Genomic DNA, 21,826 nt, shown 5'->3' with positions numbered 1-21,826 from the left:
AGCTCTCTACCACTGATCTATTCCATGGGACAAAGTAATTTCTAAAAAGCATGTACTGGGGAGTAGAGTGTTAGTAATTTAAAAGGCTACTCTTAATTTAAACTGTTTTAACAACTTTATGTATGTACTTCTGAATTTCTGGATACCCATCTGATCTGTCGATGGTTCTAATTATATTGACAACGCCTAGAGAGTATGCCTTTGAAGGTATCATCTTTTTGAAGATATGGGCTATGAAGTCCTGGTGGTGGTCTTACTTATTTGGGGAGGTAGGTATGGTGAATGCAGGTGAATGTCTCTGGGTGTGTTTGGTGCAAGTGGCAAAATGAGAGAGGGCAGAAAACATGAATTTTCATTTCTTATATCTTTATGCCATGAACCTCAGTACTTACAGAGGACAAGTATTTTTGCTCTACTTTGATTAGCTGATTGGAATTTAATTTTAACCTAATTTCATCTTTTGGCGTGGAGACTGAAACTTAGAAAGGATGAAAGACTTGCCCAGAGTCTCAGTTTTGGAAGTGACAGACATCTAATTTCAGCTCAAGAAGTTGTTGCCCTCCACATTTCGCTGCCCTCCATATTTCACTGCCCTCCCCCACCGCCTCCACTAAACCCCCCAACCACTCTTCTGGCTTCTGGTCCTTTGCTGCTAATCCTCTTTGTCTGAGTTACCTTTGTCTTGGCCCAGAGCCTACACAATAGGTTCTAAGTTGCTCTTGTTCTCTTCAATTCTTTCTTCTCTCTAAAGGAATATATTTTCTCCTTCTCCTTCCTTCTCTTTCTCCTCCTCTTCCTCCTCCCTTTCCTTCTTCTTCTCCCCCCATTCTCTTTCTCTCTGTCTTTCTTTCGTACTGTGAGGCAAAACCAGGATTTTGTTGTGTTGGTTTTGTCAAGTGCTTTGTTACTGACATGCATCCATGGCTGCAAGCGATAGATTTAAAAACAAACTGTGTAGGCCTTGTTTGCCAAGGTGGGTATGCTTTAGCTGTAGGATTGCCAAAGCTTTGTCCCTGGCCCCCAGGGACTCTCTTGCTGCCTCTTCTTCCTAGACCCTATGCCCTATGCCCATGGGAGCTCTCTAAAATGCTGATTATCAGTATATCTCTTTTAGGAAAAAAATAACAACAACAACAAACAAACAAAACGTGGAGCAGCTCTGAGGATGACACTTGGGAGTTTGAGTGTTTAATCACACAGGTTTTGGAAAACTGCACCCCAGGAAAAAAAATGTGTCCTGTAGATTTGTTATTTAGGCATGGCAGCGGTTCTTGGCCCTTTTCCTTATGCAGAGGAGGCCTTCCCTTTGAATTCTCAAGGGTTATGTTCAGATGATGATGAGATGGTGTGCTAGGATTAAGTCTAATGATGGGACATTTCCCCTGAATTGCTCATTAATTTTTGGTTAACGTCTTATGTATAACTGAGAAACATCTCAGCAGAGGGGGTGGGAATTAAAGACAGAAAGTAGAGGGAGGGGGATGAAAGGCAGAGGGGAAGAGAGAAAAACTGAGCTGTGGCAGGGGTGTCAAATCTTTAGTGGAATTAGTACCATGCTTTCTTACTTATAAAAACTTTCTATTTAACTCTTTCGTTTTCCTTTGCTCTCTTCCACTCCCTGTTATTTCTAGTTGATTTATCTGAGACAGGGTCTCATGTGGTTCAGGCTGGCCTGGAACTTGCGATGTAGCTGAGGATGACCTTGAACTCCTGATCCTCCCACCTTTGCCACAAGTGCTGGGATTACCACCAGGCCTGCTTAGGGTCAGGGCTTTGTGCACACTAGGGAAGCTCTTTCTTCTGAGCAAGATAGACTCCGTGCCTCTTTCATTTTTCTTATTTGGAAAACAAAAACAAGTTGAAGTATAAAATACCGGCATTCAAATCTGGGAATATAGCTGAGTAAAAACCCCATCAGTTTAAAATAAAGACCAAATTTATTCCTGTTCAATTATACTGTGCTCACGGACTTAGCTCTGGACTGTTCCTTATTTTTGTTTTCTTTATATCTGTGTTGTCATACCACTTTGAAATGTACTTTTGAGATACAAAGGATTGCAAATAATTAAGTTTGGGGATATTAACAATGGTAATAAAATAACCAGTTATTTATCAAACATTCAAACAATCCTAAAAGTATTAGATACCTCTATAATAACCTTGTCTATAGAATATATATTCTAGATTCAGAATTTTATACAATGCACATGAACATGTAGTTATACATTTTGCATACTTTTAAGACTTGTATCATACATATTAAGTATGACTTGATTTGAATTGACTTAGTTACATCTATGAGTATACATAAAATAAGAAAGAGACTATTAATGTTACATTATTTCAATGCTTTATTTTATGCATATTATTACATTACATTATTGTATTGCTCATTCCTATATCTCCGTTTGCACTGGGAAGCATCTTAAATTGAAATTTGTTTCTTTGGCTGATCTCTAAGCTCTCCAATGTGGCAAATGAGGTGCTAAATTTCAGTCAAAAATAGAGCTGGGCTTCCTTTTGCACATTTCTGCATTCATGTACAGGGAGTCAGTTATCATAGTGTTAGCTTTGCCCTCTGCTGGTCATTTCAAATTCTGCAAGGAAATTCTCAATGTTGTTCATTTCTAATTTACAGTGCTGTTGGAAGACATTAAAAATTTCTCCACTGTGACATTCCCTAGAAAATTATAGTTTTAACTTTTAAAATAAAATACTTAAGTCACTTTGTAAAATTGGAGAGAAATGAAGCTTTCCTTATTTCCCAAGATAATAACAATTGTTTTCATTAGTATGTATTGAATAGAACAAGGGTAATTGTTAAAGGTCATAGCGACTCTAGGTGAAGCAATCTAAGTATGTATAGATGCTAATGTTAAAGAGACTGCTTTTCTGAGGGGTCACTCCACCATTGTCCCTTGGTAAGTTGAGCCAACATGCCTTTTTTTCAAATGAGACAGTTTTTAATCATGCTGGCTTTGCTGCGGGGTTTGACCTGTACTGCAGCACCTTTCTTCTGTAAGGAACCACAGAGCTGTATAGCAGGTGATATCAAGACACAAAGCAAAAACTGATGCTCACACATAGGGTGGGAAACTGTGAGGTGAACCATCCACTAAACGTAGTCAGCATTCAGCAATAGTCCAGGTGGGCACTGGCGAGTCTCTTCTTTACCCTGGCATAAAATGAGTGCCAATGTGTGATGACTATTGTTTGTCAACTTGACTGTATCTGGAAAGAAGCACAATCCGGAAATGGAGGGGACACCTGTGATCTGGATCTTGAAGTGGGAGGGCACACCCCTTTAACCCAGACCTTGAGGACAGAAGACACACGTTTAATCTGGGCCATGCCATCTGCTGGAAGCCTATACATGACAGTGGAGGAAGGAAGGTTTTCTTCATTGCCTGCTTGCCCTCACCTTGCTAGTACATCCATTCTGTTACTAGCATTGGAGGCGACTTCGTTGGGATTCCCATGTATACTGAAGACCAGCTATGGGACTGAGCAAAATACTAGGTTCTTGGACCTTCCGTTCACAGCTAGCCGTTGTTGGGTTAGTTGGCCTGCAGCCTCTAAATCATTCCAGTAACATTCCGTGTGTGTGTGTGTGTGTGTGTGTGTGTGTGTGTGTGTGTGTGTGTGTGTGTCTGTGTGTGTGTGTCTGTGTGTGTGTGTCTGTGTGTGTGTCTGTGTGTGTCTGTGTGTGTCTGTGTGTGTGTGTCTGTGTATGTGTGTCTGTGTATGTGTGTCTGTGTATGTGTGTCTGTGTGTATAGAGAGGAGGGTGGGAGGGAGGAAGGGAGAGAGAGAGACAGACAGAGAGAGAGACAGAGAGACAGAGACAGTGACAGAGAGACAGAGACAGAGACACACACAGAGAGATTTATTCCATCATTCTCTGACTCTAGAGATCCCTGACTAAGACACTAAGAGGGCAGTCTTACAATTAAGGCCAAGAAAAATATGTAAGAGAGACACATCTTGCTTGCAGCCTTGTTGGGTCAGGTTTTAACTAGAATTATGCGGACATTAAATTATAATTTCACACTAAAGTCCAGCAAAAGTATGGAGTTCATGATAGGATGCTTGTTTACTTGTCGTTCGCTTGAGTCTTGCTCTTGTCCCTTGGTCCCCTACCTCAACTCTCCAAATGCCATAGCACTGACATTATTTAGCACACTGGATCTAGAAGTGGCACTGTTTTTAAACTCCTTTGTTAGCATTATTGCCTCACTGGTAAACATCCAGCCAGTGTACCTCGGATGACTGTTAGTGAGTGTACTAACCGTTTCTGGAGCTCTTGCCCTGTGCTGTGTTTTACCAGCATCTGGGCCTTATAGCACCCATGGGAGATATTGTTGAGTTCCTGTTAGAGGGGAGTAGACTGGTCATAATCATTAGCAGAGAAGTGACTGGATCCCAGGCTGTTAAACTCGGCCATGCCTGACTAGCAGTAGTCTTTGGGAGTCTTTTAGGATAACTGGTACAGGCTGCGCATACCAATGCGTTAGGGTTTCAGAAGTCTGTCCAAAGGCCAAGGGACAAGTTCTAAGAGGAGCCTGCCTTTGTCTGTAGCTTTAGAAAGGAGAATAAGGTCGAAACACATGATCTAATTAGCTGTCCACCCCTTGATAGGTTATGCACGAATGCTACAATTTTGCACCCTGTTTACAGTGTTGATTTAGAAAGAGCAAGTTCCGAGTTTCTGTTTTATTCTATCAAGTTATATTTGAGCTCTGTAAGAGAAATACTGCTCTGTGAGGGAGTCTCTTGAGTTTACCCAATGATGATAACTATAGTACTTGGTTTCCCCCGACTATTGAGATCACCCCATCTAAGCACCCGCTCTGGAGTCTATTCTATAAGAAGCAGAGTTCACAAGGATCTTAATCTCAGTTTCAGCTTGCTTCCTGTGCTATAAATAGTCACCGACAAGCTTTAATGCTAAGTTTTAATTTTAGGTTCCCCCCACCCTCTCCTATGAAGAGAACCAACAGTTAGCTTTAATGTATGCACTGCTTCTGTTTCCCTCATGTTATCCTGAACAAATTCTTAAACCTCATCTTTAGCTCACACCTTTGAGAAATATCAGAACTGGAGTGTGAAGACTGTATTTTGAGGATGGGAGTTTTAGAAAATTGTGAATGCAGTTTCCTATAGTATTTGCTTAAGAAAATCATTTGTTATAGACATTCGTATATCCCTCAATTTTGCAAGGACCTGAGAACAGAAGAAAGACTGTCTCGGTTAACTGGGGCTTTAAGGGGATAAGCTCAGACTTTGACACCAGTCATGCAGTGTGTTCAGCCAGTTGCCACGGGGAGATTATTGAAGGTGGCTGCACTGAGAAAAGACAAACTAACCAGGACTAGTGACCCCTCACTCCGTCTTGATCATTGGGGTACTAACAGGAGGCTTAGGATTAAATAGAAGGCATTGCATATGCATAACGCAGCATAGCCCTCATTGGCTCAGCCCATCTCTCTTATAAAGTGGTCTAAACAAATGAAAATTCCATGCAGTCTCTTCCTGGGAGGCACCCCCCTCCAGTAGCACCTGGGAAACATGTTTCCCATCTTTCAGCATGAGGCTTTCAGGGGAAGTATACCTCCCTGGTATTCATTGTTTGTGCAGCCTGAAAGCAGGAGGAAGGTTCCATCTCCGGGTGCATATTTCCTAGCATTTGTTTCTTTTTTTAAAAATTTAATTTTTAATTTTTTTACATATACATATACATTTATATTATTACACATAGATACAATAAAATGCCTACAGCAAGAATAACCACAGAACAATCAGGAGTTATATAAATGTTACATTCATAGTGTTTTGGCTATTTGTTTTTGGCAGCCTTGAAGAGAACATCTTTCCTATCTTGGTACATCTAAAATTCTGAATGTAAATCAGTATTTATCATATCTCATCTTTATCAACTTAAAACATCTATCTAGACCTAAGAACATCTTAACTCCAAAACAACTAAGCTTAATTGTAAAACTAAACTGTCTGGTCTTCAACCCCATCAGAGACTTGAGAAGGAATAAAATTAATTATCTGAATAAGCAGGAAGTGCAGGTTAGCAGCTTCCAAAATGAAAAAATGACAGAGACAACTTGCTGCCTGAACAGTCACCCAAACTTCTCTATAATGTTGGAGCATCATCTTCAGCCTTCTGGCCCAGTATATCTGACAGACATATTTATGAGGCAGGAACCATTGAGGACTTGCTTAGCCTGTCATGGCAGATTTTGGTCATCAACTCTGCCTGTGTCCAAGATTGCCTATTTTTTAGGTAGAATTCTGTCTGTGGCAGAAAAGAGGACATTTTCCCCAGTGATTAGTTTGCCTTATTGAAGCCATCTCTATAAGGAGGTTCATTGAGGCTCATCATCTTCTTTGAGGTAGGCTGGGTGTTGCCAGGAGTTAACCTGTCTCATTGTCAGTGAATCTTTAATATAATAAAAATATCATTAAATGCCATATTCTGTGGGTCTCTGAGATTTTTTTGAAGACCTTATCTAACTATTTTAATTTATCTAGCAATAGAATTATATTTACCTGTTAAATCTGTATATTCTTGTGAGAGAAAGAGACTAGTAATTGACATTTCCATGATTTGGTCAACTAACAATTACCTTGTATTACTTAATTATCCTAAGCAGCCTGCAATACTTTTTACAAGTATTCACATCATTGTGAGAAAGATGGAGAGAGATTGAGAATTTATCCCCCCAGTTTTGGCTGAAACGGTCCATAAGTTCAAGTTTCCTGTTTCTGTGTGTGCCATCCTCTTTCCTATGCTGGCAAGAGCTTAGAACCAGAGCCAGGTATTACTATCAAGGCTCTGGTAGTATAATATGGTGTTCATGACATAGGCTACAGTCTTCTCCTGTTGCTCAAGTTGCCTCAGAACTCTGGGTGCTATTGGGACTGGAGCGGGGGACGTGCTTCCCCATTGCTTCACTTGAAACAAACAAACAAACAAGAAGCCACTGTTAATGGCTTGAAAGTGGAATGTCCCTAGAGGTTCCTGGGTTTGAACACTTGTTCCTACTGGTGGTGCTCTTTTGAGAAGCTGTGGAATCTTCTGGGGTAGGCTCCAGTTGACAGGTGTAGATTATACCTGTGTGAAGATTATACCTGGGCTTCTTTTCTGCCTTGAGCATCGTTTCCTCAGACAGACATGAACATGTCCTCAGACATGAACAAGCAGCTTCTTCCCCAGATAGCATCCAGCCCTGCCTCTGTGCCTGAGCCATCACGATGGACTGTACCCTCTGAACCGTGAGCCCAAATAAACCTTTTCTCCATTCTCAGGCATATTTGTTCACAGCAAAACAAAGTGCAGTGTTAGTCACTGGGACTAAGATAGGGATGGAGCTTTTATTCCAGCCTGAGCTGGAGTTGGCATTCCATTTCAAATGTCCCTTGTTTATAAGAAGAAAAGATCTCAGGTGTTTTATGCAACGGTTGATGGAAAATCTTAATCTATCATTTTTTTCCACCCTTTGCCTTAGAAAGTTCTTTGTCTCAGGGACCATTCCTTAGATACATATAGGGAGAAATCTTTGCTTTGATACGTAGGGTAGAAACATGTTTTTTTTTCTCCCATGTTTTGGACTTCAGCTTCCAATTGGGATGCCTTGGGTACCTCATGAACACACCACATCTTCAGGTACAAGCAGCAGTAGATTCATGGGAGAGTGGATACAGCATCTCATTACAACCTTTTTAATATACAGTGGCATAGGATAGACTATCAAAATTATCACCCCTCTCCCCCCAGTTCTTTCTTATCATCGATGTGGTTTATTTTCTCTCTGTCTAGCCAGGGCCTCAGCCATTCTCTTTCAGCCTGGGAATCTCTGTTACAGTGGGCTGAAGCCCTCTTACCTTAGTAAGCTTGTGTCACGATGCCCAACTCACACCCAACTTGCGGTGGGATGTGCTGACTATTTAAAAAGTGACCAGCTCACTTGGCTTGTATGGACTGGCTTTCCTCCTCATCCATATGATGGGAAGTTCATGACTTTTTCTAGTGTGATTCTGAAGGGATTGGTGCTGTGCCTAGCACCCAGGGCCTAGAGTCATCTTCATAATTTTTTTTTATTATTTTCATAAACATGTCCAGGATTCTTGTGGACAAGGTTCTTGTATAATCTCATTTTATCCCACACATGTCATAAAACATTCTTCCAAAGCTAACAGTATTTATCGCTGTTTTTATAGGCAAGAATGGCATGGTTTCATATCTAAGTTTCCAGAAGAACACAGCACTATTATTTTAAGCCAAACGCCTCTTGGTTTGAGATTCATGCCCTTTCTATTGATCATGATCAAGCTAACAAGTAGAAGAAGATACACTGGATGTGCATCTCCACAATGCTTATCGATTTCAGATTAATACATAGTCCAGGTCTTGGCAGAGCTTACATTCACTTCTGCATTTTCACTAGAAAAAGCCATGAACTTCCCATCCTACTGATGAGGTGGAACACGGGACCATACATGACAAGGAGCGGGCAGTGTGTGGGAGGAGGGAGACAGTTCCCACAGTGGAATAACAGAACAGATGCACTGAAGTGCTGTGTGCCGTGACTGAGAAGTGGGAGAAAGATGGGCTGATGTAGAAGGACGGGCTGATGTAGAAGGATGGGCTGATGTAGAAGGATGGGCTGATGTAGAAGGACGGGCTGATGTAGAAGGATGGGCTGATGTAGAAGGATGGGCCTTTGCACCAGCACTTGCAGGCCAGGAGGAGCTTCTAGGAGGGTCAGCTACATTTCTGTTGTTGACTGTGACAAAATATCAGACAACGGCAACGTAAGGAAGAGTTCGTTTTCTGTCAGGGTTTGAGAAAATAACTCGCCACGTCAGGGAAATCACAGTGGCAGAGTGTGAAGCATATGGCTGCACTATTCTGAGTTGAGAAGCAGAGGGTGGCGGATCCTGGTGCTTGAATTGCTTTAGCTCTTTTATTCAGCTGTTCAGTCTTACCCCATGGAATAATGCTGTCTGCATTCAGGGGGTGGCTCCCCACCTTAATTAACTTAATCTAGAAACTGTTGCTGATATGTTCAGAGACGTATTTCCGTTATCTCCCTAAGTTGTTCCAGGGAGAAAGCAAAGTTTTGAGATTCAAACAACAACAAACTTGTTTGTGTGTATGTGTACTTGCAAGTATCTCTGTGTGTGTGTATGCCACGTGTGGTGCCTGTGGAGATCAGGGTTTTGTATTCCCTGGATCTGGCGTCACAGGTGATTGTGGGCCACTCAACATGGGTTCTGGGAGCTAAATCCATGTCTTCTGGATGAGCAGCAAGCACTCGTAAAAGCTGAGCCAAATCTTTAGCTCCAAGACTGTTTATGCAGAGGCAAAGGGCTCTGAAAGATCTTGGTACATTCGAGAAATGATAAGCAATCCTGATGGCAGAAGCAGAGTGACTGCAAAGGATGAGGGGACAGGGATGGGTACAGGAGCACCTGTGGGAGGGGCCTCACATGCGCACCTGCCGTCACAGTTGCATCTCAGAATCTTTGGAGAACTCAGTGATTTTCAGTAGCAGATACAAGCATACATTTCTTTGCTTTTATAAAAACTACTTCCCTTCTTGTGTAAGAAATGCTCTGGGATTGTGGCCACTTTGATGGCCATTCTCCATGGTCACTTGACTACATCTGGAGTGAAGTACAATCCAGAAATGGAGAGCACACCTTTGATCAGGACCTTGAGGCAGGAAGACACACCTTTCACCTAGGCCACACCTTCTGCTGGAAACCTATATAAGGACAGTGGAAGAAGGAAGGTGTTGTTTCTCGCCCACTTGTACTCATCTTGCTAGCAGATCTATTCCTTCACTGCCATTGAAGCCTACTTCTTTGGGATCCCAGCATATACAGAACACTGCCTGACACAATTAAGTCTCTACAGAGTCACCCTTGTCCTGGGAGCTCAGAAAGTACTGGAAGGCCACGGTGTAAACTATATTACAAACTTAAAGACATTTAATGCATTTGATTACCTTGGTTCATCAATTATGAGTGACAATGGATTTGATGACCCTGTATATTGACAATTTGGGTAAAAAAATAAGTAAAATTATGCTACTGGATGCTTGTTCTACACATCTCTTGATAAATGGATATAGAATAAGATTGAGCTTTGTGATAAAATTAACCAGCTTCAGAATCCACTGAAAGACAACAAAGAACTTGGTGATAAAATTGGCCAGCTCCAGATGTGCATAAACGGTCTAAAGGTTTCTGAGCATGCGCAACAAGACAGCCTTCTCTCCAACTGCCACAGAGTGCCAGTTGCAGAAAATCAAACCAAAGTTCTCATGATAAGGCTGGCTGAATTACAGTGAAAATTCAGTTCTCAACTTCAGAGGGTGTCAGCACTTAAAGTAAGGGCATTAATCAGCAAATAGTGGGGTCCTGTAACTTGGGATGGGAATGTGTGGGAGGACCCTACTGAAACTGAAGACTTTGATCCCTCAGAGTCTCAAGGTTTTATGTCACCTGAGGAAGTAATACCCTCAGCCACACCCCTTGAATTTGCCCTTTTAGCCTTTCACTGAGAAATTAATCCTTCCATGTCTGCTAAACCAGCAGTGGCTTTCTCTGAAGGAAATGCCAAGCAAGACAATGCTGATGTCCTTCAGAGCCCACCAGTAGTTGCCTCTAGACCTTTAATCAAACTCAGGTGAAATAGGCTCTTAGAGCGGGAGGTAGAAGGTGTAGTCCACAAGGAGGTGAGCTATACTACTGAAGAACTTAAGGAGTTTGCTAATTTGTTCAAGCAGAAGTTTGGGGAGTATGTGTGGGAATGGATTTTCAGGGTGTGGGGTAATGGTGGAAGGAACATAAAACTAGAACAGGCTGAGTTGATCCTAGGTTTGCTATGGAAGCACATACAGTTAAGGAAGTTGTCAAAAGGGTGTTTGAATGGTTGGCTGAAACATTTGTCAAAAGATGGCCTACTGAGAAGGAGCTGGAGATGCATCATTTCCCTTGGCTTAGTGTTAATGAAGGGATTTTAAGGCTCAGGGAAATTGCAATGCTAGAGTAGATATGCTGTATAAAACCTATTCCTCCACAATGGGAAAGCCAGAGGATGTACCCTTCACTAATCCTATAAGATGCAAAGTCATGAGAGGGGCACCAGCACCTTTGTAGAGTTTTGTTGTCACCTTTTTCCCTGTGCCAGACCTTAGGGTTGCAGATGCTGCTGCTCAATTAGATGAATTCAATGAAGTGGGCTTAACTGGGCCCCAAAGGAGCAGAGCAGGTGTCAGCGCTAATCACCAAAGGCCAGGGGATCATAGTTATCATAATGGGCAGCACAAGCAAAGCAATGTTCATAATGATCTCACCCTTAATGGTCAGCACAGGCAAGATGAGTCTTACAGAGGCATGACACCTATGGTTCTGTGTACACAGCTGCTGTGCCAGATGCTGTGTCCTTACTTGAGCAAATTAACACATCTCCTAGTACTTGGTGTACAGCTAATCAATCATGGTGTCTCTAGACATGAGATAGAAAATAATTTTCGTTTCACCTCTGTAAGCGGAAAAATTCTCAAACAAATGAAAGCAAGGCTATGTAGGGTCATGGCTAAAGGTGGTCTTGGCCAGTGAATCAGTTTGCAGACTTGAGCCAGTTTGCAGATCCAGAACCACTTGAACAAAGGGTAGCTAGGTTCCCCTGAGGAAGGACCATGATAAGACACTTTAACATTTCTAGTCTTTCTCCAGATCTTCCCCAGAGGGACTTATGACCTTTTATAAAGGTAATTGTACACTGGGGAGAAGGAACCGGTCAGACTTTCTGGGGTCTGTTGGATACTGGTTCTTAACTGATGCTGATTCTGGGAGATCTGAAGAAACATTGTGGCCCTCCAGTTAAGATGGAGACTATGCAGGCCAGATGATTAATGAAGTTTTGGCTGAAGTGTGACTCATAGTAGGTCACCAAACTCATCCTATGGTTATTTACCCTGTTCCAGAATCTAAAATCAGGATAGCTAAACTTGGAAGTTGGCAGAACTCTCACATTGGTTCCCTGACCCGTGAAAAGAGATCTATTATGGTTGGAAAGGCTAAATAGAAGCCTTTCAGGGTTGTCTCTGCCAAAGAAAATAGAAAATCAAAAATAGTATCACATCCCTGGAGGAATTGCAGAAATTAGTGCCATTATCAAGGACTTGAAAGATGCAAGAGTGGTGGTTCCCGCCACATTTCTTTTTAATTCTCCTAAGTGGCCAGTGCAGAAGAGGGATAGCTCTTAGAGAATGACAATTGATTATCAAAAACTCAGTGAAGTAGTAACTTCTACGGGAGCCGCTGTACCAGATGTTGTATCCTTACTTGAACAAATTAACATATCTTCTGGTACTTGGGGTGTAGCTATTGATCTAGAAAATACCCTTTTCTCAGCACTCTTCCAAAAGGACCACCAGAAGCAATTTTCTTCCAGTTTTATTTATATTATTTATATTTATTATATTATATTTATATTTGTAGTTTTACCCAAGTGATTTATTAACTCTCTAGTCCTGTGTCATAACTTAGAAAGGATCTTGATCCTCTTTCTCTTCCGCAAAGTATCAAACATTACATCAATGCACTATATTGATGGCGTTAAGCTGATTGGATTGAGTAAACAGGAGATAGCAACCACTTTGAACTCATTGATGACACATCTGCACATCAAAGGGTGCGAAATAAATCCAACAAAAATTCAAGGGCCTTTTACCTCAGTGAAATTATTTTTTGTTTGTGTTTGTTGTTGCAGTTGTTTGATTGGTTGGTTTTGTTTTTCAAGACAGGTTTTCTCTGTATAGCCTTGACTGTCTTGGACTCACTTTGTAGAGCAGTTTGGCATTCATCCTATAGAGATTTGCCTACCTCTGCCTCCCTGAGTGCTGGGATTACAGGCGTGTGCCACCATGCCTGACTCTCAGTGACATTCCTAGGAGTACAGTAGTGTGGGACATGCAGATATATTCCCTCTAAGGTGAAGGCTAAGCTATTGCACCTGGCCCCTCACTGCACCTAGAAAGAAGCATGTTTAGGAAGCCTATTTAGAGTCTGAGATTCTGGAGATAGTACATTCCCCACTTGAGCGTGTTACTCTGGTCCATATACCAAATGACTCAGAAAGCTGGAGCTATGTGTTGGGCCTGGAACATGAGAAGGCTCCTTAACAGGTCCAGACTGAGGGGCAGGCTGCTCTACCATGGAAGGTATTATCCAGTATACCCTATGGGACTTGCAGTGTCAGTGGCAGATAGGAATTCTGTTTGGAGCCGTTGGCAGGCCCCTATAGGTGAATCACAGAAAAGACCTTTGGTATTTTGGAGCAAGGCTCTACCTTCATCTGCAGACTTTTCCTTTTGAAAGACAGTTCTTAGCCTGCTATTGGTCTTTGGTGGAAGCTGAACATTTAACAGAGGGCCACCAAGTTACCATGTGGTCTGAACTGCCTATCATGAACTGGGTGTTTTTGGACTCACCAAGCCATAAAGTAGGATGTGCACAGCAGCAATCTATTATCAAATGGAAGTGATATATACATGCAGTCAAGACTGAGCAGGTCCTAAAGCACAAGCAAGTTACAGGAAGTTGCCCAAATGCCTGTGGTTTCTACTCCTGCTACAATGCCATCAGTTGGCAAGCATGTGCTTATAGCTTAATTAATGGTTAACTGAGGAAGAGAAGACTAGGGCCTGGTCTACTGATGGTTCTGTGTGTTATGCAGGCATCACCCATAATTGGACAGCTGCATCATTACAACCCCTTTCTGGGTCAACCCCAAAAGATGCCTGTGCAGGGAAATCTTCTCAGTGGGCAGAACATTGATCATGGAGTCCACTGGTCTTAACCATGTTTCCCACCATCCTGAAGCAGCTGGCCTGACAGAAAGATGGAATGGTCTTTTGAAGACACAGTCACAGTGCCAGTTAGGTGGCGGCGTAGTGGAGGGCAGGGGCAGGGTCCTCCAGAAGGCGATATTGCTTTGAATCAGTGTCCAGTATATGATAAGGTTTCTACTGCAGCCAGGATCCAAGGGTCCAGGAATCACAGGGTGAAAAATGGAATACTTCTACTCACTATTACCCCTCATGACCGAGGAGGGAATTTTTACTTCCTACTCATGCAACCCTAAATTCTACTGGCCTATAAGTTTGGGCAGCAGAGGGGTGAGTGTTCCTGCCAGAAGCCACAACTAATATTCCATTGAACTGGAAGCTTAGATTCCCACCATGTCACTTTTGGCTTCTAATGCCCATAAACTCCTAGGCTAAGAAAGGAATAACAGTGTTAGGAGGGGTAGTAGATCCAGGTTACCATGGAGAAATTGGACTGCTTCTCCACAGTAGAGGTAAGAAAAATTGTGTCTGGAGAGAAAGAGATCCTTTAGGGCATCTCTTGATGCCACTGTGTTCTGTGACTGCAGTCAGTGGGAAACTACAGCAGCCTGATCAGGCAAGATGGACAAAGAGCACAGCCTCATCACGGATGAAGGATGGGTCATTCTTCCAGGAAAAGAGCCACAGCCTGCTGCCATGCTTGCAGAAGGTGGAGGAAATACAGATGCTGTTTTATATCTTCAGAAGAGGGGATGAAATGAAAATGAAACCCAGGCTTTATCAACACATGGCTTGGGCTGAGTCCAGAGCTTTTCTACTTCTGTTCTAACTATCCCTAGGCCTAGGTCTGGATACACCTAGCCTTTGTTCAATCCAACCTTCTGTAAGCCCAGGCCTTGAAGGCTTCAGCTTCCAGCCTCCATCTGCTAACCTAAGCCTAACCTAGGTATCTAAGACTTACTGCTGGATAAGCTCACCCTTTCTAGTTCTTTCTGAACTCTGCATGGTTAGTTCAACTCATCCGTTCTGGCTCAAAACTCCTCTCCAAGCTGATTCCAACTGATTTCTCTTGGCTTCTCACTGGATTGCTCTGCTTGGGAAAACTGCCATTGAACTCCAGGAACTGAGCTGCACTGACTGCAGTAACTCAACTGCACTCAACTGGACATCACCGAACTCAATTCCCTTCTTTCTCCCCTGCACTGCTCTTAAGTAGCCTCTCTTTCCTGCCTGTTCTTGTGAGAGTTGGGTGTATCCTATTTCTGACTCACTCTTTCAAAGTTTTCTCTTGATTTGTCTGCCCATCAATGAGATGTCATTGTTTGCAGTTAAAAGTGTGTACTAATGGCATGTCTGTATTCTAGCCAGAGGGATTAAAGGTGTGTACTAAGGGCATATCTGTATTCCAGTGCCTGCATAGCTCAGAGGATGGAGTCACACAGACCTAGGTCTTTAGATGTGATCCCTATAGTAGCCCTGTTGCTGGATTAAAATTCTTGTACACAGAGTGGGTAGTAGAGGAAGGTAGTTATAAATGCGAGCTAAGGCCACATGACCAATTGCAGAAACAATGATTATAATTGACACGAGTGCTTCTGTTGTATTTTGTTAAGAATGCATTTATACAAGTATTTGTGTTTTGTTTCAATTTCTTAATCATACATTGTGACATCAGTTAAGAGACTATCAATGGTTATCACACACATTTAAGTTTAAGGTATTAAAGGGATGTCTCCAGGGGACATTGCTACCTATTCTAAATTTATGATGTGTTTGTGGTTGTGCAAGGGATAGTTATAGCATGTTAGGTATAATTATGACATGGTTAAATATATAATTAATGCATTTGTGATTTTATGTAGGATAGTTATGTTAAGGTGTTATAATGACCTGGTTATTCTTTTCATTTAGAAATTAATCATGATGTAAAGAGATATGATTATGTGTCAGATTGACATAGTGGACTTGTGATAGATAGTCTTGGTTGTCAACTTGATTGTATCTGGAATCAACTACAGTCTAGAACTGGAAATCTGGACCCTATGATCTGGATCTTGAGGCTGGAAGACACAGACTTTTGCTCCAGATCTTGAGGCAGGATGACATACTGTTAATATGGGTCACACCTTCCATTGCCCATAGACGGACAATGGAAGAAGGAAGATGTTCTTTGCCTGCTTGCTTTCGTCTTGCTAGCACACCATTCTTTCCCTGGCCTTGGAGCCTACTTTTTTGGGATTCCAGCATATACAAAAGACCAGCTTAGACTCCAGCATCGTGGGACCAAGCAAATACTAGATTCTTGGACTTTCCATTCAAAGCTAGCCATTGTTGGATTTGTTGGGCTGCAACCTGAAAGTCATTTGAATAAATTTCTTTCAAATATATATATGTAAATATGTGTATATATATATGCATATATGTATGTATGTATATATTGATTCCATAACTTCTGTAGCTCTAGAGAACTCTGACTAATATAGCGACCATAGTGAAATATGTGCATACAGTCTGAGAGCCCAAAGCCACTGGGGTGAATGGAAAGTGAATTGTAGTGCCATATCCAACATGCAAAGAGTTGTTCTTTGTCATTTCCTGTGAGGATGATGTGTGGATCTATGAGTGTTTGTGGTTTCTAGTTTGGAAGACCTGATGGGCAATAGTATGTATAGTAAACATTCTTCATAACTCCTATTCTTAATATTTTTGACTAACAGTTTATAATTAACTAGTCCATTTAAAGATCCTCAAAGCTGAGCCTAAAGAGACTGATGGCTCAGTGTTTAAGAGTACTTGCTGCTCTTGCAGGCAACCTCAGTTTGGTTACCCGCACATGTGTCAGATGGCTCACTTTTGCCTGTAACCCCATCCCTAGGGGATCTGATTCCTTTCTCTGAACTCTGCAAGCACTACACTTATGTGCACAGACATAAGCACGGACACACATATATAAACATACAAATAAAAAAATAAATAATATATTTTAAAACATCTTCACCATAATAAACCTTTAAGCTGACTGTATGGCTACTGGTATATCAACCCCAATTAAATGCCTTAATTTTAAAATAATGACTAAAATTGGGCTTCTAAAAAAATGTGTGTATAGCTGAAAAGAGATTCATGTAGAATGAGATATTGAGGCATATCCAAACCTGTCTTCAAACATTTCTAAACTTGGAAACGTTTATTTTAGGATACTTAAAAAAAATGATGACCTGTTCAAAGCTGTAAGCACCTGCAAAGCAGTTTATCCTGTGTTGCCCAGGTTGCATCTCCAGGGGATGAGGGAGGGAGGTGATGCTACATCAGCATATTTTTCTGCAGTGATGTGGGAGGCAGTAATGTTGGTGTTAGTCTCGGAAACAGCAGAGACAGCTGAAACAGAACAGCGACTTCCGTTTCATGGGAAGGATTTTAGTTTATCTGGAAAATACTGCAAGACTAGAGATGGCAGGAAACACAAATGACTGTAGTGGGCAGGCCTCCTGTGAAGTAGGAATTGTCTCCCAGGGTTTGCCTCCAGTGAAGATAAAACAATTTTTTTGAGCAGCAATTTGGATTGGCCAGAATCATAGAGGCAGTAAGAAAGGTTAGATTAATAGATAGATACATTACCTGCCTAAGTAATACACAGGAAAAGACAAGAGGAAAAGAAGGCACGTAACACAGTAAGATTTGTTTATCCATTTGCAGTACTGGGGATGGAGACCAGGGCAACACCTGCTAGGAATGCATTCTATTAAGGAACTACCATCCTAGCTAGGAAACCAACCCATTGAGCCTTGGGGCAGGAGAGATGGCTCAGTCCTTAAGAGTGTTTATTGTTTTACTCTAGGGCCTGAAATGGGTTCCCAGTTCTCACTACAGATGACTCACAAATTCCTGTAACCCTAGCTAGAGGGATTTAACATCTCCTCTGCCCTTGCAGGAACCTGAACATACAATTGTGCATATGCACACACACACACACACACAATAATAATAATAATAATAATAATAATAATAATAATAATAATAATAATAATAGAAATTTAAATTTCTTTTTTTGGTTTTTTTTTTTTTTTTTTTTTGGTTTTTTGAGACAGGGTTTCTCTATGTAGCCTTGGCTGTCCTGGACTCGCTTTGTAGACCAGGCTGGCCTCGAACTCACAGCGATCTGCCTGCCTCTGCCTCCCAAGTGCTGGGATTAAAGGCGTGCGCCACCACGCCTGGCTAGAAATATTTAAATTTCATTGAGTTTTAATGATATGTGTAGAAACATTGAAAGTGAGAGTTAATATTTTTCCTTGTGCGATAAAAAGAATTTATAAAATAGTAGATATAGTTAACATTATACATTATTTTAGTAGGTAAAGCATTTTTAGGCAGTGAAATTGAAGCTTTTTCTGAAGCAATACACACATTCATACGCTCCAATATTATTATGCTGCAGTTAATGTGGTAAAAACCCATGTTTGTATTTGGTTTCCTCCTGAGAACTGAAATTGTATGTAGAGTAAAAAGGTCTGTGGAAAGGGCCTCTTCAGATTCATAGTAACTGTTGTTAGGCTAATGACTTCTTTGGAATGTCTTTGAAAAATCAGCTTTTGCAACAACTTTATACTGAATTATGGTAATTTATTTTCACTTCTTTGCAAGATACTATAGTAGAAGACTCCCAAACTTCAGGTCAGGGTTGTTTGAAGGTAGGATAAGAATAATTAGTGGATGAATAGAATCATTTATCAAACTCGTGCAATATATCAAGGTACCATGCTGTGCAGAACTCATTCCTGTTCTGCATTGGGCTTGCTCAGTAAAGGGTGCCTGATGCACAATCATGATGGCCTGAATTTGGATACCCGGTGGCTACGTTAACAGCTAGGTGTGGCAGTGTGTGTGTCTGTAACCCTAAAAAGAGAGTGTTTTCCCAGAGCCATCTAGCCCGAACAGTAAGCTTCAAGTTAAGGGAGAGACTGTTTCAACAAATAAGATGAAGATATAGGAAGGCACTTGATGTTGCCCTCTGATTTCCACATACATGTTACAAGTGGGCATACACATGCGCGCGCGCGCACACACACACACACACACACACACACACACACACACACACGTAGAGGTACAGAGAGAGACACACAGCCACACAGCCACACATCCACACATACAAGCATTATTACCACCACCACCACCACCACCATCATCATCACCACCATCATCATCATCATCATCATCATCATCACCACACTATCATCATCATCATCATCATCATCACACTATCATCATCATCATCCTTTGGCCAAGTCTCGTCTGCCTATTTGAAAGCTCATCAGACCTCAGTCAGACTATGTGAGTGCACTTGACCCAGAATACTCATCCCAACTTCAGTGCCTGAATGAGTGAGCAACCCTTCCTTCCAAATACCTAATGTTACTGTGTCATTTGCCACCAGCATCCTCAGGTGACTGAGCATCATTCTGTTCCTTCCATTTGGTCCATATGTTTCATGTGAAGTACGGGCAAGTCTCCAGGAGCTATATTTCTATGTCCAGAACCTTCTTAATCCTGGAATATGAGTTGTTCTTTTCCCCGATGTCCTTGTGACTTACTGTGCTTTTGCTTTTGTTCCACTTGTGAAATGACATAAAAAAATAGTATTGCTTCTTTTGCCCTTCTTTGGTAGGAATTATGGAGAATTTATCAGTGTGTTAAGCATTTGATATATTTCAGTAGTGAAGTCATTAAGGTCTGGGCTCTTCTTTGATGGAGCATGTATTTATTCTCAGTGCCCGTCATTGGTTAGTTAAGGTTTTCTGCTCCTTCATGGTTCACTTTTGGCGGGTATTTGCATTTCTTCTAGGCCAGAAAATTTGTTGGCATATTATTGTCAGTAATATCCAGTGGGTCTTTGTGATATCCATGCTGTCAGTTATGCTACCTGTTTTGTCCACTTTATTTGTGTTCTTTCTCTTTCTTTTGGTTGGTTTCTATTAGTTTGTTTTTTGAAGAACCAATTTCATCTCGCTGATCCAAGTACACAAGTATAGCTATATACTCGTTTTGGTATTTACTGTGTGTGTATGTTTATGCATGTACATGGGCATTCCTGTTGTGCTGTGGCACAGGTGAAGAGGTCAGAGGACAACTTGCAGCTGTTCGCTCTTCCCTTTTGCTATACAATGGCTTTTGGGGTTCAGACTCATGTCCCAATGCTTAGAAGAAATAAGTGCTTCCATCAACGTGAACTAGCTCCCCAGCCTGCGCTTTTATTACCTACTTGTGGTTTTCCAACTTTCCCAATCCTATCTACTGAAAACATTGCTCTCTAGGCTTATATTTATTTATTCTGTAATATAACTATATATATAATATTTTTACATTATTTGCCATGTACAGTCACATATCTCATATTCATACATATTCTTGATCTTTAGTGCCGTTTCCTTGTTAATTCTGGATTTAGTTTGTTTTAGTTGCTATTGTTTCATGAGATACATTGATAGGTTGTTCATTTTGGGTCTTTTTGCATTTTAGATTAGGCATTCCTTGCTATAAACAGCTCTCATTATGGCTTTTACTCCATTCCACAGGCTTTGGTTTATTGTGTTTTCATTTAAAATTTTTTAAAAATATTTTATTTGTGTGATGTATGTATGTATATACATATGTATGTATGTATATATGTGGTCACCTGCGTGCCTTGGTATAAGTATGGTGGTCAGAAGGCAACTTGCTGGAGTCTACTTTCTCCTTCCACCATTGTAACTCTGGCTGGCCTGAAACCAAAAAGTGTAGACTAGGCTTGTCTTGAATTTTAATAGAGTTTCTCCTGCCTCTGCCTCCCAAATGCTGGGGTTAAAGATGTGCAGCAACATGCCTGGCACAAGCCATCTTTTGGTACTGTACTGCTTTATGGATTCTTAACCTAATACACAAATTTTAGGAATGCACCATCTACCTGTGAGTGAACTAACTCATTTACTTTATAATCTCGTCTGGTGACTAGGATAGATTTCTCCTTGTAGTCTGCATTCAGTTCTACTGGGTGTCTTTTCCTTTGCTTTAATCAATACTGATCAGAATATGGTCGGGAAGTGAGTATACCCCAGCAAAGAAAAAAAAAAAAAGGCATCCAGTGCATGCCCATAAGGGCCCTGTGCATCTGAAAGGGATTGGCATTGTTCTCAAGTTCTAAGGCTCAGTTCTGGGGGGTTTATAAGCCTCCATGGGAGCCATCCAGTTTGTCTCCTGGCATGAGGTATACGTAGGACCCTTCTCTTTCTGTCTGCTGTATTTTGGCCACAGCTGGCAAAGCCTTCCTTTCTGCCATATGATTCAAATATAAATGACTCTTAGCATGTTGATTTACTTTTCCATGTCCTTCCTTCCAGTTTCCAACCTGGCACCTGAAATAAGCCACTGCCATTGGCCTTACGGTGTCCAAGTACGGACTACACTCTGACTTTCCCACGAGTGTATAAATAGTTTTTAATGGAACATCTTCTCAGCATGGTGATGCACACTGGTAGTTCCAAATGATGGAGAAAGTGAGAGGAAGGATTGGTTGAGTTGAGGAGTTCATCAGCAGCCTGGTAGATAGTGAGAGAAACCCTGTCTGAAAAGCCAAAGCAAGCCAAACTCAACCCAGCAGAGATGAAGAGACATCACGTTCTGATGGGTTAAACAGGCATTTCCAGGAAGTTGTGTGACTTGGCATCTGGAATGTCTTATTTTATAAGTTATGACAGGTCCATGGAATTCCTCTTCCTCCAAACAGGCAGACTTAGGTTTTACTATTAAAAAAAAAAAAAAACTAGGGGCAATTTGGGAGAGTTGGTGTCTTAATGGCTCTATATTGAACACTGTAAGATGGTATTTTAATGTTATATATGTCTCTACATAGCTCTGTTTCTTTACATTTTATAATGTATCAGCTGTTTGTTTTTTATGATTGAATTGATAACATTT

General features: G+C 41.3%; 1 protein-coding gene across 1 annotated transcript in view; it reads left to right on the top strand.

Moving 5' to 3' along the window:
- Positions 1 to 21,826, top strand: part of FMN2 (formin 2) — a 300,168-nt gene that overhangs the window by 41,897 nt on the left and 236,445 nt on the right. The gene's annotated exons all lie outside the window — the stretch shown is intronic.

Source organism: Acomys minous, assembly GCF_964271855.1.
Source record: "Acomys minous genome assembly, chromosome: 1".
Taxonomy (NCBI): Eukaryota; Metazoa; Chordata; class Mammalia; order Rodentia; family Muridae; genus Acomys; species Acomys minous.
This window is presented reverse-complemented; position numbering and strand designations above follow the sequence as displayed.